Consider the following 6,959-nt stretch of genomic DNA (forward strand, 5'->3'; position numbering starts at 1 on the left):
TCTAGTCACACAGGAAAATGAGTTTTATTTATAATCCCATTTTATAATTTATACATAGGGTTCTATACATGTAGATATATGATGTACATGAATTGGGTGTTGTTTTAAGAAAACAGAATAAGCATGGCAGAAATCTAAGCAACTTAAAATTTCAAGAGAAAGTAAATCTATAAATTTACTACAAGAGGAAAAACATTACTTTTATGGTATTGTAGTCATACTTTTGATGAAAGTCCATCAGATAAAGATATTTACTAGATTGCATTGTCAAAATTGGTTGTATTCATTTTCCATAGGGATATAAAATTACACATGACTCACTATAATTAAATCAGTAACTTCAGAGTAACAGTTATGCTCAATCACAAATAGTTTAAGTTAAATTCAAAACAAAATATTTTTCATGAGATAGTATTAGGAGTGTTAATTGACAGGCTAAAAAGCAGCATTCTCAGTGAATGTTTAAAAGTTATAATTTTACCTATGTTCGTTTTTCAAGATAAGTTTATGAAGAAATTATTGTCATAATTATTGTACAGGCTTCCTAATACTTCTGCTAACCAAATGAAAGCCATCAAACAATGTTAAATTTAAAATGTGTTGCCAATTTGTATTAATAGATAGGTTTTAAACCTTGTATGTTGAACACCAAACTTCAGATAGCTGCAGAAAAAAATAGGCAAAGTCTTCCCTTTGTATGTAGCAAGAGTAGGTTTGAGTAATAAAGGAAGTATTTGGGAGGAAATCTTCTTTTGTGGTTTCCTTTGTGTTGTTAGATCAGTTGCTAAAGTCTTATACATCAGTGTTGTTTTTCTTAGTCTCTATCCCAAATAAGGAAGAGCCTTAACCTCTCCTTATGTTCACTACCATTCTAACCCAACCATGTTAAAATTCATGTATAATTTCCTATATATGCTAGGTTATATAATGTCTCTGTCTTTGCTGGTGCTGTTTCTTCTATCTATAGCAGTGGTTCTCAACCTTCCTAATGCCGCGACCCTTTAATACAGTTCCTCATGTTGTGGTGACCCCCAACCATAAACTTATTTTTGTTGCTACTTCATAACTGTAATTTTGCTACTGTTATGAATCGTAATGTAAATATCTGATATGCAGTATGTATTTTCATTGTTACAAATTGAACATAATTAAAGCATAGTGATTAATCACAAAACAATATGTAATTATATATGTGTTTTCCGATGGTCTTAGGCAACCCCTGTGAAAGGGTCGTTCGACCTCCAAAGGGGTCGCGACCCACAGGTTAAGAACCACTGATCTATAGCATCCTAGAGCAAGCATGTCAAACTCGCGGCCGGCAGGCCACATGCCTCATTTATTTGGCTCATGTTAGCCTTTGCGTTTGACATGCTTGTCCTAGAGCAGTGATGACGAACATTTTGAGCTCGGCATGTCAGCATTTTTAAAAACCCTAACTTAACTCTGGTGCCGTGTCACATATAGAAATTTTTTGATATTTGCAACCATAGTAAAACAAAAGACTTATATTTTTGATACTTATTTTATATATTTAAATGCCATTTAACAAAGAAAAATCAACCAAAAAAATGAGTTCTCGTGTCACCTCTGACATGCGTGTCATAGGTTCGCCATCACTGTCCTAGAGAATACTTCATTCTTTGCAAACCCTTGGTAAAAGAAAGTTGATCAATCCATAATTGGTATCTCCACTTTGTCTAATGAATACCTCTCTTATTGTACATATTTTACTGTAAATACTTTTTATTTTATGTCTTCTCCAATAGACTCTGTTCCTTGAAGCCAGGGGCAATTAATTATTCTCCTGTCTTTAGTATCTGGCATAGTGCTGGCACATGTGGGTGCTCAGTAAATGATGGTATAAAACAAAAGGTACTTGACAGATACAAGAGTTGGTATGTGGACTTATTTGGTGAAGTATTATAAGAAAATCATATTCAGTGGGTAAGACAATATAATTTTAAATATGTTTTGATTGACTTTAGAGAGAGAAGAAGGGAGAGGGAGAAACATCAATGAGAGACAAACGTCAATCGGCTGCTTCCTGTACGCCCCTTACTGGGGATTGAACTGGCAACCTGGGCATTTGCCCTGACTGGGAATTGAACGAAGGACCTCTTAGTGCATAGGACAATGCTCAATCCACTGAACCACACTGGCAGGGCAAGACAATATTTTTAATTTAATAGAGATGTCAGCATATGCGCTTCAGAGGGTCTGAGAAACTGTTTAGATTGTATGCTGTTTGGTTTGTGAATACAGTGTGTGTGTGTGTGTGTGTGTGTGTGTGTGTGTGTGTGTGTGTGTGTGTGTGTTTCTGAACAGGTCCATACCCTTAATCATAGTCTCCAAAGGATCTATGATCCCAAAGGGTTAACAATTACCTGGAAGGGGATGACTTTGTGTATTTCAGCAATAAAAACCCTAACCCTTCCACTGAATAAAAATCGGTTCTGCCTTGATTCAAGAAATCCACGTCTGGGAATCCTTTTTAATGAAATGACCTAAAAAAAACCCAGAATTCTGTGCAAAAAATGTATTTTCCCCCCCAGAGTTGTATATAAAGTTCAAAAAAATGGGACAAACTCTAGGTGTTTAACAACAGAGCATAAACTTGTTGAGATAACATACAGATATTAAAAAGAATAAGAAAGAATGATCAAAAACAGAAACAAACTTAAGTGAAGAAAACAGGATATTTTGAACATGTGCACCAGGACCCACGACTCACATTCTTCATTGAATCATCATTTGTTACAGCAAGATAATAATTTGAAACACCCAACTGTCTGTCAGTTGAAGAATGTATTAGTTGTGGTCTATCCATATCCTTTGAACAGAATTTTATGCATTAGTCAAAAATGAATGAGTTACAATTATATACATTAATATGGATGAATCTCAAAAACATAATGTTGAGCAAATAATTCATAGAGAATATATAATATAATTTCTTTTATATAATGGCTAAAATGGGAAATGTTATTTAAAAATACATAAGTGGGAAAACTAAAGAAAAATAAGTGAATGATTAATACAAAAGTGAAGATAACTTTTTGGAAGGAAGAGAGTGATGCACAGATGACTTCAAAGGCATTGGTACTATTCTTAAGTAGTGTGTGTATACGTGGCTTTTTCATTGTATTTTTTAAAACTCTATGCATATTTATACACATATATACTCTGGTATATATGTAACACACCAAAAATTTTAAGATATAAATTGGTGCATACAACGTAATTTTCAACTATGTTGGAAAATACAGAAAATGTTTGGAAGAAAATGCCATAATTTGGTGATACCTGTACTAAAGAGACAAAACAAAACCACTACATTTTATTTCATAATGTAAAGAAATACATCAGGAGGATATAGTAATCCTGAATGTTTATGCACTTAGTAAAAGAGCTTCTGAATACATGAAGCAAAAATTGTTAGTACTGAAAAGAGAAATAGGCAAAACCATAATTATAGTTGGAGATTGCAACCCCTCTCTCAATAACATATAGGACAAGTAGACAGAAAACCAGTAAGGATATAGAACACTTGAACAACATTATCACCAAATTGACCTAATTGACATAGAACAGTCACCCAACAATAGCAGGGTATACATTATTTTTAACTGCACATGGAACATTTACCAAGATAGAGCATACAATTGTCCATAAAATGTCTGAGCAAATTTAAAAATATATAACAAAATATGTTTTCTTACCACATGGAATTAAATGAGAAAGTAGTAACAGAAATATATCTGGGAAATTCTGAAATATTTAAAAACCAGCATACTTCTGAATAACACATAGGTCAAAGAAGAACTAAAAAATTAGAAAGTACTTTGAACTGAATTAAAATGAAAACACAACATTTCAAATTTGTGGAATGCAGCTGAAGCAGTGCTTAGAGATAAAGTCGGAGAGCACTGAATGTTTCTCTTAGAAAAGAGGAAAGATCTCAAGTCAATGACCTAAGCTTCTATATTAAAAAATTAGAGAAGAAAGAGCAAAACAAACCCAAACAAGCAGAAGATAAGAAATAATAAAGATAAGGGCCAAAATAAATACAAAAAAAAAAGGGAGAAAATCAATGGAACTAAAAGTTGGTCCTTGAGAAATTCAATAAAATTTATAAACTTCCAGCCAAATAATCAGGAAATAGTTTAAAAGGGAGAATACACACACACCCCAAAAACTATATCAAGAATGAGAGTGGCATTATAACTATGGCTTCTACAGACATTAAAAGGATAATAAGGGAGGTTCAGCCAATACATTTGATGACTTAAGTGAAATGTACAGATTCTTACTCAAAAAAAAAAGATAACCTATTTAGCCCTATGTCTATTAAAGAAACTGAATTTGTATTTAACAACCTTCCACAAAGAAAACTCTAAGTGTGGTTAGCTTCACTAGTGAATTCTATGAAACACTTAAAGAAATAATACCAATTAAACACAAACTCTTCCTGAGAAATTAAAAAGAGATAATATTTCCTAATTTATTCTATGGGATTAGCATTAATTACTCGGATACCAAAACCAGACAAAGATATCAAAAGAAAAGAAAACTACAGATTGTCAAGGGCGGGGGAAAAAAAAGGAGACATATGTAATACTTTTTGTAATACTTTAAGCAATAAAACAATAAAAAAAAATAAAAGAAAACTACAGATCAATATCTCTCATGAACACAAACCCAAATATTCTAAAAAAAAATGTAAGCTAACTACATACAACCACATACAAAAAAGACAGTACATACTGGGGTTTATCCCATGAATGCAAGATTGGTGTAATATTTGAAAATTAATGCAATTCACACAGACTGAAAAAGAAAAATCATATGATAATCATCTCAGTTTATACAAAAAAAGTGTTTGATAAAATCCAGTATTCATTCATGATAAAAATGATGATGATGAAGAAAAGAAGAAAAGGAAGAAGGAGAAGGAGGGGGGAGGAGAAGGAGAAAAAAAGGGGAAGGAAAAGGGGAACTGGGGAAGAGAAGGGAAGAGGAAGAAGGAGAAGGAGAAGAAAAAGAAGAAACTCTGCTATCAAGTTATCTGTTCAATTTGAAGACTGGGACAATCTTCATCTTTTAATTCCAAGGCCAAGTACAGGCCCTGGTACCAAAAAGAGCTCAATAAATATTAGTGAATGAACGAGTGATTGAATTAGCTGTGTTGTCGTTTTTGCACTGGTAAATATAGTGAAGACATGCACTGTAGTTTGTAGGCTTTGAATTAGACAAAGGCTAACCAAAAAACAAATATACTGTTGTTTTGGGCAACACTTGTACGTAGGGATGTTTTTGAGTGACCCTAGGAACAAACAGCACAAAATTTCCTTTAGTGGAATGGTGCCGATGAAACTCATTCCTTCAGTGCAGAGAGATCTCGCCCACAGACTGGATTGAATATCCTCAAACACTGTGGCATGTGCTGGGTAGGAGGCAGACTTAGTCTGCTATGTGGATGCTTTTGGTGCCTTCCCCTTCCTGCTTTTATGTTCAGTAGCTTCAGAACTAACAGGCTATAGCTCAGCTTTTTAATTTCCCCCAAACATTTTCTAAATGAGCCATTGTTATTTTTTATCACCATAGCTAGGGGATTATCCAGCTTCATTTTAAGAAGCTATTTTTACCAACAGATGAGATTCTTCCAGACAAGGATAAAAACATTAATGGTTGTCTATTAAGACTGTTTAGTTGAGATAATAATTTTGGGGTAATTAAGCAAATTGTATAGACTCCAATGGGTCATTAATCCCCAAAGGAATCTTGTGAAATGGAGAGGCTTTTAAATTCTGTAGTAAGGATCAGAGTTTGGCAACAGTGACATTTTGAATTTCCTTCAGTAAAAATGAAAAGGTAGCAATGTTAACAGGTATTGGTTCTGCATGAAGAATTCACTTCATTTACTTATAATCTGTACCTCACCTTGCTGTGTTAAAAGAGCTAGTTAAAACATTAAAGTAAGGGTTCAAGTATCAGTTAAGTACAACCAGCAGGAGGTAGAAGTACACGAGCAACCCTGGGCTAAAGGTTACATTAGCAATTGACACCCAGTTTTGCTAAGTTTCTCAGCAACCAACAACATGGATTACTTAGCTATTACTACCTAATTAAAGGAGGCACTCTGGAAATACAGAAAACCTCTTTAACTGACTTCTAAAAACAATAGTTTGCAGAACAGAGAGCATCAAGTTTGGAAGCAGAGAAATGTGAAGTCCAGTGCAGGCTTTACAACCATAGGATCTTGGGCAAGTTAATAGATGGCTCTTAATCCTACTGTCCCTACCTGTAAAGGAATAATGGTGCTGAACTCTTAGGGGGTTGCATTGAGGTTAAATGAAATCTTATATGTGAAGCACCCCAGCACATGCCAGGTCTACAATGAATGATATTTCTCTTCCACTCTGCCTTTTCAATAAAAAGAGAGACCTTCAATGAAAGCTTAAAAAAAAAAAAGGCACTGAGATGATTCCAGTACTGAGAAGGAGAGCAACGCGGCCCATCTCCTCAAGCTAGTTATGTGTTTCTCTAAAATGGAAGAAACTACAAAAAGTCATGTTACTGAAGTTGCAGCAATTTGTTCAAGCAATCTTTGGCTACTACTTCTGAATGTCTGCCAGAGACATTTGGTATAGATTTCTTTGAAAAGAAATGGAAGCACATAGCAAAAGGAAAGCACCGGGAAGGAAAGATAGCTCAAAAGAGGAAGGAAATTGAGGAAGTAGGTGCCGTGGCCACTTACTTGTGGTCCTTCCCTAGGAACCTGCTCGCTCAACTGCATATAAGGGAGAGGCAAGTTTACCACCCTCTCCTACAAGTCACAATCAAGACATCAGTGCTTTGCCCTAGCCTGTGTGGCTCTGGATAGGGGGTGTGCAGGAGGCAGCAGATTGATGTCTCTCTCTCTCTCTCTCTCTCTCTCTTTCTCTCTCTCCCTCTCCCTT

Source organism: Myotis brandtii, unplaced genomic scaffold (genome assembly GCF_000412655.1).
Source record: "Myotis brandtii unplaced genomic scaffold, ASM41265v1 scaffold589, whole genome shotgun sequence".
NCBI lineage: Eukaryota > Metazoa > Chordata > Mammalia > Chiroptera > Vespertilionidae > Myotis > Myotis brandtii.